At 42.2% G+C, this 11,163-nt stretch overlaps 1 pseudogene across 1 annotated transcript in view; it reads left to right on the top strand.

The window, feature by feature from the left end:
* LOC144103489 (venom metalloproteinase BumaMPs1-like) overlaps positions 1-11,163 on the top strand; it is a 99,201-nt pseudogene that overhangs the window by 15,073 nt on the left and 72,965 nt on the right. Inside the window, exons 2-5 of the transcript XR_013308300.1 lie at positions 6,686-6,892; positions 8,730-8,764; positions 9,551-9,575; positions 10,092-10,215. The product of XR_013308300.1 is annotated as a venom metalloproteinase BumaMPs1-like (transcript). The remainder of the gene's footprint in view (positions 1-6,685; positions 6,893-8,729; positions 8,765-9,550; positions 9,576-10,091; positions 10,216-11,163) is intronic.

Genomic DNA, 11,163 nt, shown 5'->3' with positions numbered 1-11,163 from the left:
ATTAGTACTTCATTTCGCACCAGAAGTTTCCACAACTATAAAAAACACTTGTTCAGGAATTGATAACCGCTTACTGAACACAGACACTAGTGAGAGCGGTGGCCTGCATTGTATTTCTTACATATTTTTGAAAAATTACTTGGAATGTCGTGCACAGTTGTAACAGTAATATCTGAGAAGCCACTTGACGCGAGAGCAGTACCGCGAACTTGAAACCTCGCCAATATTTTAATTTATCGAATATTTATCTCCCCAACTCATTAGAACTTTCGCAAAATCGCACCGTCAGATTTATTCACTCCTCATACGATTATAGCTCTACTGTTACATATCTAAAATCGGTTTCAGGCATACAGCTCTTCGAGCTGCGCCATCGCAAGCCAGTTTTTATTATTTCACAAGTTTTTTTCATAGCCTTCTATGAACCGCACCCTACATCGTCCCTCCGGCAAGCATATCTCACAGCACTGTCCCTCAACTCAAGATTAGCCGTCCACGTGCACGTACCTTCAACTTCGCAGCTTCAGTTTTTTCTCGCACCGCAGCGGTCCGGAATTGCCTTCCCACTCACATTGCAACAATAAGCTGTCCCGCGAACTTCGCGCGCTGTCTACAGCTATTTGTCATCATCATAACGCATGATTACTCGCTTTCACATCAAACGTTGTACCCACCAATTATCTAATGCCCATAAAAAATGATCTTTAAAGAAATAACATTGATTGATATATTTGTTTATTTATAAACCAAGTAACAAGCAAATCATTTTAGCTACAGACAAATCCCATTGCAATATACCGTTTACAAACTGCTCATACATATTGTTCGCAAGCACAATATAAATGCTTATCCAACAACCTTGTCTTTTCCTAGCAGCAACTTGCCTTCCAGGCATTTTTAACACTCTTATTTGAAACCATGCATGAGATTCGCCTCATAATTTAACTATCATGGACGCGAATTCTATTGACTCTTTCAGTTTGCGACCAGTTATGCAAAAGCAAACTTCTGTTTATAATTCGCACTTTGTTTACACGCAGCCGCGTTTATAAATTACTGACTCGAACGCAGATTGATCGCACCTCATGAGTCAATTTGTTATATGCAAGAACGTAGGTTCATCACCGGTTCACATTTCTTCAGTAATTCGAGAGGATTCTATTTGAGACCGATTGTCTACAATTTATATTAGCTATGCCGTCTCCGTTACAGCTAACACTCCAGTTAGGCTTCCTTTGTGTATACAGATGACTGCGTTCTTGTATTCTAGCGCTTATAATGTTCACGATCAAGTTTCAATCAATAATTAGGTTTTCTGTCATTATCGTTACAGCGCCAAGACGAGCACGAGATGAGTACACAGATATGGCGCTGATCATTTGCTCTGTGACGATAATGACACAACATGCCCCCCCCCCCCCCCCCCCCCCGCCCAAGCTTCCACCTTGTCTGGGCTCCTGCTCTATACGAGGAGGAAAAACCTTGGTGAATGAAGGTTGACATTAATAAATCGGTGATAATGATGTTTAATATTCAGAAACAACCCTTGAGATTGAAGTATGCAAATGCGGAACACGCACTGGATAGCGTCCACAAATTGTGAAAATTTGTTGTATTATTCTCTAACCTAAAGAGGCGCAAAGATGTTCACTTCATATGTGCAGTCAAACATAGGGTACCGAACACAACCTTTAAAATGTGCGAGAAAGAACAGAGGAAGCTTAAAAATTATATGAGGGCTCTTAATGAAAACGCAAAAGTCGTATGATCGTCTCATCTTGCAGATTGCATAGATAAACTTGCGTCAACGTACAAAAAAAGTGGTCATCAGGTTCATATCTGACCTGCGCAATTCCAAATTCTCGTGCATAGAGATTTATCCTGCCTTATTATTGATATATGTGGAACATCGGCGAGCTTCTGATTGGCTAAACTAGCTGCAGAAAACTGTGCACAAGTCTACTTGTATAAATTCACCCACTTGATTTGTTTGCCAATCTCCACGCTTGACACTCCGGGTTGCTTGATTTATGGCTTATGGGTTTTAAGGTCACTAAGCGACGTAGGCTATAAAGTACAACGTAACGAAGGGCACCCGATAATTTTTTACTACTAGGGTTCTTTAGCCAGCACTGACACCTGCAAATACAAGGGTCTCTAGCATTTCGCCCCCATCCAAATGCGACCACCGCGACCGGAATCGATCCTGCGTCTTTCGAGTCAGCAGCCCATAATCGCAATCACTACGCCGCCGCGGCGAATTGGATGCTTTTATTTTTCTTTCATTCAAATATTACCCAGACCTTGTTACCTGAACACCTTAGATGTCGAATGAATGGGATGGTTCTTTTCGACAGCTTACACCTGCACACTTCGTAAACCATCGATTATGCTTTTCTTTAACCACTCCTGCGATGTATCAAAGCTCCGACAGAAGTGTCTGGAAATAAAAATAGTGATTACTTTATAAAGTGCAGCTTTCTTGGGCAAAACTTCAAAAAATTGAAAAATTGTAAGATACTGCTATGGAAATATTAAAGGTAATGGTCCACTACTCTGATATGTAGCAAAATCTTTCTTTTAAATTGTTTCCAGCGATCGCATCGAACAGTTAAGACCGCCATAGAAAATCAATGGGGAATGCTTTGGACGATAGCAAATACTTGAAAAGAAAAAAAATACAGGGCTGCCATCGGGTGATCTGCGGGTATATTGATTGTAATATAAAAATCTTATGTTAGATGAAAAGATTGCATTGATAAACGATTTCCCCCTCAAAAATGCTTCTGTCCAGAATTGCTGCGTGTGTTTTCCCCCACTTCCACGTTGTCCTAGCGGGTGGACCGGCCTGAGTGCTGCCGACGAAGATTGGATTCTGCTTCGGCCTCGCGGTTTGCAGTGACTACACGGTGGCATATCGCCGCTGCTGCCGCGACGCGCACGTCTGTAGCAGCTGCCGGCGCTGAAAGAGCACTACTCGGCCTAGCTCACTCGTGGCAGGCAGGAAGCGACGTAAATGATTGGATTACAGGAAGCGGCATCACAGGCCCAATGCTTACCCATCCGGAATAGTTCACAACTCCGGCGCCACGGACAGAATATCCCGCACGTGACCTTCGCTTCTGCGTAGCTTCAGACATGCTCTCTGTCCAGACGGAGCCATTCTCCTGCGCGCTCCGTCGTTCCTCCTCTCTCTCGAACTTTTCCCCTCCAATCCTCCTCACCCTCATTGAGGCTTTAACGACGGGTGCTGCTCAGTCTATTGGCGAGTCATAAACTGCTGCGCGTTAGAAAGTGCACACAGAAGTGTCAGACATCGCCAGGACTAATTTATTTCCGTATCCATCAGATTGGGATTCAAAATGAGGCATGACTTGCAAGTTTTTATGTTAGGTCATTTAGAATAGAAGTAAATGCTTACTTAATAAAACTTCCTACTTAAGAATCTCCGGCCTTCTCTCCTGTCCTGCTCATCATTTTCGAGGTTTTATCGACGGTCGGTGCTCAGCCTACCAGCGAGTCATAAACTGCTCCGCGTTAAAAAATTCTATGCATGACTGTGAAAGTTTTCTGAGGATATGTTTATTTTCGTATCCACGTAACTAGAAATTAAAAACAGGCATAAGTTTTTATACAAAGTGTTCACGATGTCAGAAAATGCTTACTTAATTAACCTCCTACTCGAAATACCTTCCACTTAAGATATCTATTTAGGCTGCAGTGGCCCAAAGTATTGAAAGTTCTCGATTATTCATTGTTGTAATCTGATTCCGTTGGTTCCTGTGCTCACATAACTTTACAGGCGCCAACGGATGGTATGTATTCTTACCGTCCTTAATTTTATGCCCTGTATTTTTGCGTGCCATTCCTCCTTGGCTGTTTCCTTTCGTATCCATTTGCTTGTTGGAATATCTAAAATTCGCACAGGTGAAAAGGTCTCATAAATTGTTGCTTTACTGCAGATATTAACCAGAAATCCACCAATCGGGAAATAAAAAAAACTGATTACTATCAATGCAGTTCTTCAATACTCACGCGGTTCGTATTTAGCTTCCGTAAATACAAAGATTTCAAAAAAATTTTAGGATACAGTTCCACCTCGCTACAACAAAACTGAAAGGGCGCGCGAAAAATTTCTTTGCAGCGAAATTTTCGTTGAAGCGAAAGCCGCCCTGAGCTGGCTTTGAAAACATCGAAGCCCAGCATGCAGGCATAGCCAAGCGCCTTTTCCTGCAGCAGGTTTCCGGTGGTCGGCATCTACGTTGCGCGCACGTCGAGGAACCACGTGTAGAGAGCCTTCTCAAGGTCCTCGTGAGCCGCTTGTGTCAGCTTTTTCTGCTCGCGGATGTCCCCGAAGAAAGAGCTTGGGCTATTGCGTCTTTAGACTTCAGGATTGTTGACAGCGTGCTCTGTGAGATGGCCAAGTCCGCCGCAACATCTCCCTTTTTCCTGCCGCTGGATGCCGCGCTGATAATTCATGGCTTCTATTCAAGAGAAAGGAACTTCCGCTTCCTCGACAATGTCGTCATGCTCGTGTCGATTGCAGCTCACAAGCACGAGTGGAAAAATACTAGGGCAAACGCGCTGCTGCTGTTACCAGGCTGCTGCGTCTTTTGGCGATGGAGTGGTTGCGGCTCGGGCTTGGAAGAAAACAGGAGCTTGCACCCGCGCCTTGTCGCAAGGCAGCCAGCCCGATTGTCATCACCACCAAGCAATGGCGGTCTTCATGTGCGTTTGAATGAGTGGATCAATTGGTTCCAGCGAAAGTCTAGTGAAACAAAGCAGCGTGGACCTACGGAAGTACACAGATGGGCGGCGATATGCTTGTTTTATTGTAGGATAGATTTTTAAACCGAGCATCGCATTGCAAAAATTTTGGTGAAGCAGAAATGCGACACAAAAATGGTTCGTTGTGATGAGAAATTTTTTTTATTACTTTCTATGGCGAGCTGGCGGGGAACTGGAAATATTTTGTTCAAACGAAATTTTTGTTGAGGCGGCGTTGGTTGTTGCGGGGATCGACTATAACTGTCGATGTCCGAAATCACGAAATAACGCTGACGCTTGCAGACGCTTTTCCAGAGCTTTAGCGCACCACCATACCTTCCCAACTCCTATTGAACAAACAGCATTAGTGTAAATTCCTGCAAACAAGATTACGTGCAATTTAAGAAATCCGTTTGCTAACTAGTTAGAATTTCTGACTATGGTATGTACATTACTTAGTTTTGCTATTACTTTGCTTCAAATTTAAACTAGCATCTTAGACCCCTTACACCAACGTTGCTTTTTCCCGCTTTTATAAAATTATGCCGGAAACTTTTTTCCTATATACCTGGAGATTGGCTCATGATAGCTTTGATGCTTATGTGCCGCTAAACCCAACAGAACACATCACAACTCAAAACAACCATTTCCAGCGAATATTGCTATGCGAAAATAAATAATAGGCAGTATACGTACGGATCTCACCCCGAACTTCGACTTTTCACAAACTCTGGGGCAGCTAAAGACTTTGAACGAATGACGTCAATAGTGACCTTCACTGGGAGCGCACACACAATTTTTCCGTGCACAGAACACTGTATGCTTATTGTGCGCAGTTTTGATGTATATACTTTTACGATATAAAATGTTCACATGTGTTGAACAGCGTCAGAATGCTTTCAACTACGTTCTGAACTAGAGTGTCCTGCATCTATTAATTGATCTGTAGTTTATATGATGTGTAAATGTAGTGTATAATGGGCGAGTCGACGTAGTGAAAAGTTAACTTTGTAGTGCACCAGCAGCATTGCTTAACAATAATTGATTAAACAGCCGTGGCCTCAAGCAGTGCTGATAAATGTAAGGAAAATGCTCAGCATAAAACTGCTTTCGACCATTTTAGCTTCATGAAGCAAGGCCAAAAAAATAATGTTACAGCTGCCATTGAAGAGCTCCGTTTGATATTAGCGCTTGCGTACCCTTTGCCTCATGCTGCTTACATGTGTGGCTGAATGCATCAAACGTAAGCGTCGTTTTCAAATACAAGACCACTTTATTAAGATTAATAAACTGAGTTGTGTTGCACATCGGTTGTGCAAGTGCAGTATGAGCTTGCAGTTCTCTACGTTCTCTTAGAGTAATAAGAATTTTAGGCGAACTTTCATATCGAAGCAGGCTTCGCCGAAAGTTTTTCTTCAGAGACAGTCTGTGAAACAATGATCTGCGGTGAATTGTGAATTATTTTTATCATGTTCCTGCAGCTCTTTAGAATTCGTGACAGCCAATACTTGCATTATTTGCAATTCCTTTCCTTTGAAAATTTTTGTATATATTTTCTTTGAATTTGTCTCTTCGCCCTGCTTCAACGTTTTTTAGAAGGTTAGAAGCACCACATCAACCTGTTGTTTAAGATTACCTTGCCAGCTGATTGTGCATTATCGATAATGTTAAAATGTGTGAAATAAAATTTAATTTAAATTTAAGTCCCGACAATACATTTAATTTTACGCCTTCACGTTTTAACGTTATTTTGGCGAGATCTGGCTGTCCCCGATTATTAACCCTCTACGTTTTTCTACCTTCAGCCATATTCTCTCATGTAGGGAGGTTGCACGTAACTTAGTGTGCTGTAGTTTGTCATTACCGCTGCCTGCCTGCCTACCAATTAAAGATTTATTTCTTTTTAGTTATTTGACAGTCATGGTGCACTGACCGTTTGTTTCCTTCATTACCTGGCCAGAAAAGCATCCTTCATCCGAGAATTCTTGAGAGTCGTAGCAGCAGTAATGAACTGAAAATCATTCAAATAACAAAGGATCTGACGCTGAACTTGTAAAAAAGCTCCGTTGTAGATAAGGAGCTTTTGCTTCGTACATACCAAGGAGATGTCATGCAACACACCTACGTAAGTGTGCCAAATATTTTCTTGGAGCAATGGTTTTGTCCAGTTTCTTTCGAAAAGAACACGTTCATATAGTGAAAATCTATCTTTGAACATTGAGGGTGCCTATTAAATAAACAAACTAGATGTGTCTTGTAGTGCGTTGTGTAAATCAAACAAGGTAATGTTTCAAGCTAGCACCTTAAGTGAAATAAGTTTTCTTAATGTATTATGGGAGAATTTACGTGCAGAAAGAATAATTAACAAATTATGACAAAAACTAGGGGGAGTACAGAAATCTTTCCTTCTCGCAACGGCGGCAATTGTAGCATCCTCTTAAAAGGGGCGTCACTTTTCTACGATGCTCCGAAAAATTGCAGCCATGCTTAACCACAGGGCTGTTTTAGCTTCTGTATAGTGTGGCTCATCCGCTTTGAGTATAAGGTATTCTGCACATGGGCATTCTAAAACCAGCCACCCAGAACAGAAACGGTGCATCTATCAAAAGACAGGTCCTGGCTCCCAGTAACCACTGAATAATTTCGATGTCCGAGCCCTGACACACTGTGCTGACAGCGTTGTATATAGTTTATTATGCGCTGCTATTGGCAGGAATACAGGTACGGCTGTTTTGTTCCATAAAACTTCTTTATTCATCAGTAAACTAAATTTTGTTGTATGAATATTGCACGCATTGTGTTCAGTACTGGAAAATTGCTTTTATTTCTCGAATGCACAATGAAACTTCGTAGTGTTTGTGCCATGTACGGCTCTGATACAAACTTGAGGAGTCTATGCTTGAGATAACGCGGATGAAAGTCGCTCTAAACGGAAGCACACTCTAATGAGACCTTTAAAGTTAACTGCTGTGGAAAAAAAAAACGCGCGAAAAATGTAAGGATGCTGAGATTCAGTACGTAAGTACTCTACGGTCTTTTAGACCGAACAGATGAGTCCTGCTGACACATCTAAGAAGAGGGCACTTTTTTTTAAGAAACCGTTCCATTCCTAAATTTTTGTCGCATTTCAGTGCGCCAGTAGGAGCTCGTAGTGGCTCGTAATGGCTTAGGAACGGATGGCGTCGGCAGCATAGCGGCTTCTGCTAGTGGAAAAGAAAGATAAAAGCTAGAAGAGTGACGTCAGGAGATCGCGAAAGTGAGGATTCACAATGACCTACAAGCATGATGTTCAGAATTCAGGAAGGATATCATCAATTGGTCAAGCATGTATATTTAGGGTGGTGTTTGATCTACGCTCCGAGTCAGTGGCGACTTCTTTGATGGACACCGCTGGAATTTATTTTTCCTGTGCAGGCCGTCTTCGGTTCCGCATTGAGAATTCGGTCGCAGTTCAATAGATAAAGAAACTTTCACACTAATCAGAGAGACCCTGTTGGTTGTGACCGGGTACATTATACCAGTGACGAAAGCGACTTCAACACAAGTTCTCGGTTATGAAAATTACCTGCTTCTAGCGATCACTGGGTATAACCTTCGTGTTAGAAAGCACGCTCAGGGAGGAATATATTTTAATGATCTGCTCGTAAATCCTAAGTGGTTTAATTATCTGATATCCACCTACTAAGGAAAAGCCGAAGCGTACCGACTGCAGCCAGTGAACCTCTTGATAACTGGACAGAAAAGCATTTTTCCATCCACGCCCAATGCGAAGCTGCATTTTATTGCATGGTGTGCAAATCAGAGAATTGAGCAAATTATTCTGTTCTTCACTGAAGAAAGCTTGCTGATAGAAAATAAGAAACCTGTGTGCAACTCCAAAAATACTTCTTGAACAGGAGCTAACTTTGCGATGATACATTCACATATCCACTTCTCCAGACGTAAACATTTCTCCATTTCAGTTGGACGGCGAAACACTTGAGGAAGACCTCTATTTGTGCGACCAAAATTAGAGTATGCATCATCCATCTGGCACCTATGGCAATCGTATCTCACCATCGAATTGGAATCAATTCAAAATCGTGCAGCTCGGTTCATCACTTCATGTTACTCAAGAGAAGCCAGTGTCACCGCCCTCAAGCAGTCCCTCCGTCTCTCAACACTGGAATCACGCCGCGTCGTTTCCCGCCTATGCTTACTTCATACATTTTATCATAACACAAGATCACGGCACGCTCTATTAACCGCCCCACTACGAACGTCCTCCCGGCTTAGTCACGGTAACCCGATAGCACGCATCAGTGGCCACACGTCAGCTTACAACAACTCATTTTTCCCCAACGCAATAGCACTATGGAATTCACTGCCTAACGACATCGCTGCATGCACTGATCACAAAACATTCCGCGAGAAAATAAAAATTCACCTCACATAAATCTTGATCACTTCTGCGAGTATTGCTTGACATATCTTTGTTAAATGATGTATCACTTGCTGGAAAACCCTGATATGACTACAACCCCTTTTATGTTTGTTTGTATGTTTGTTCTTTTTATTGTTATGCATGTTCCCATCATCGCCGTTGGAAACCAATATGCCCCCCCTTATGTAATGCCTTCGGGCCTTTAAGGGATCAATAAATGAAATGAAATGAAATGAAATATCTAAAAACGTGTATATCATGACCACCAGTCTAACTACACCAACTGCAGCACTAAGGCTACTGAAAATTTCGATATGACGAGTTTCATAAGTGCACACGTTTCCTTAATAAATTTTATAGAGTCAGTATGGAGCATATGGAGTGGGTATGGGCTACATGGAAGCCTCTATAGAAATTTGCGGAATCCAATTGACGTCGCGTACATTGTATGGAAATTGTATAGAAGTTACGTTGAAAGCATACGGACCCCATACAGACATTATATAGATTTCCATATAATTTTTCTTAAGTCATGTACTCCGTATTTAAATAATTTCATACGAGTGGCTCATATAGAACATTTCAGTAAGGGCGCCTCTCTCATAGTCCTCAAATTAACTCTGTCTTGTGCTAGCTGAGGGCAGGTTATCACTGAAAACTTCATTATCTTATTTGGCCACCTGACTTCGTGTCGGTTTATGCAACGCTTTCATTCGCGTTGATATTTATGTAGATCTTGTTCATGAAAGGCCAGTAAATCTCAGGAAATACAAGATGAAGATAGTGGCTTTTAGAACGCCATAATAGGGTAACTAAGGAAAGCGGAATTGGCAATACATTGGCACCAATCTGCGCCGAAGTAAATCTTAAAGAAAATACTGCGTTTCTCTCTACGAAACAGGAAGGCTTTCTCGGCCTAAAGCTGAGAATAAAACCGCTGCACGGGCAAGAAAGGACCGCCAACGGCAATGTTCCCCATATTCTCTACGAACGCAATGACGACGACTCTTTCCTTAACTTTAAAGGTAAGTATTCCTGAGATAAAAAAATGGTATAGGGTTTTAACGGAGTTAAACCGAGTTGACGTGTGGAAGAATGCGGTTTGCCTGATTGGCATGTTTTTGCTGTGCTGAGTCGTCCGCACATCTGGCAACAATATTGGAGTGATGTTAAGATCTGATTGAGGTTATGCTGGCCTGATCTCTTCGAGCCGCAGATGGAAGTTGATGATACGACAGTGTCAAATGAACAGCGCGAGAGAGTGTTGCAGCAGTATCCTCTTGAGGGCAACAACAACAAGTGGAGCGATCGGCTGCTGCGACAGCATAGTACTCTCGTGCAGCGGCCAGCGAAGGTGATGTGTTCTCGGCGCCGCGAGTTTGAATCCCAGTCGCTGCAATATTTCTGTATGCAACGTCGAGGTCAAAGTGGACGGTTCAGCGACGAATTGCCTTTTGCGGGTTTGGTAATGATCGAGGTAGATATTTCGCTCTAAAATACAAAATTGTCGCAACGTGTATTTCAGCTCTTTCGCACTAAGGTTTGCATATGCTTGTAAGGGTAATAAAACGAAGTATGAAGAACTCATCTGCTTTAAAATCATATGCGAATCTCGATGCGAAAGCGCCAGGGCTCAAGGAAATAAAATAATATATAATAATCGCACTTGTGATAAAACCTAGGGGTATACAAACCTTTATCGCCAATGCGATTCAAATGAACACTTTCGCAGGAGTCTTACAAAGGCAGAGAACATCCGTTGCGCTCAAATGCTCAAGACGCCAAGTACTAAACTACCCAAGCAAAGTGCAATTGCTAATGCAATTTGGCTTTTGAGGGCTTTCGAGTTAGAAGAATGCTGTTTTCGGCACAGCATTGTGAGCGGTGTGGTACGTACAATCTTGGTGAAAAGACTTAATAATAATAATAATTGGTTTTTTGGGGAAATGAAATGGCGCAGTATCTGTCTCATA

The sequence above is a fragment of the Amblyomma americanum genome, chromosome 9 (genome assembly GCF_052857255.1).
Source record: "Amblyomma americanum isolate KBUSLIRL-KWMA chromosome 9, ASM5285725v1, whole genome shotgun sequence".
In the NCBI taxonomy this organism is placed as follows: Eukaryota; Metazoa; Arthropoda; class Arachnida; order Ixodida; family Ixodidae; genus Amblyomma; species Amblyomma americanum.
This window is presented reverse-complemented; position numbering and strand designations above follow the sequence as displayed.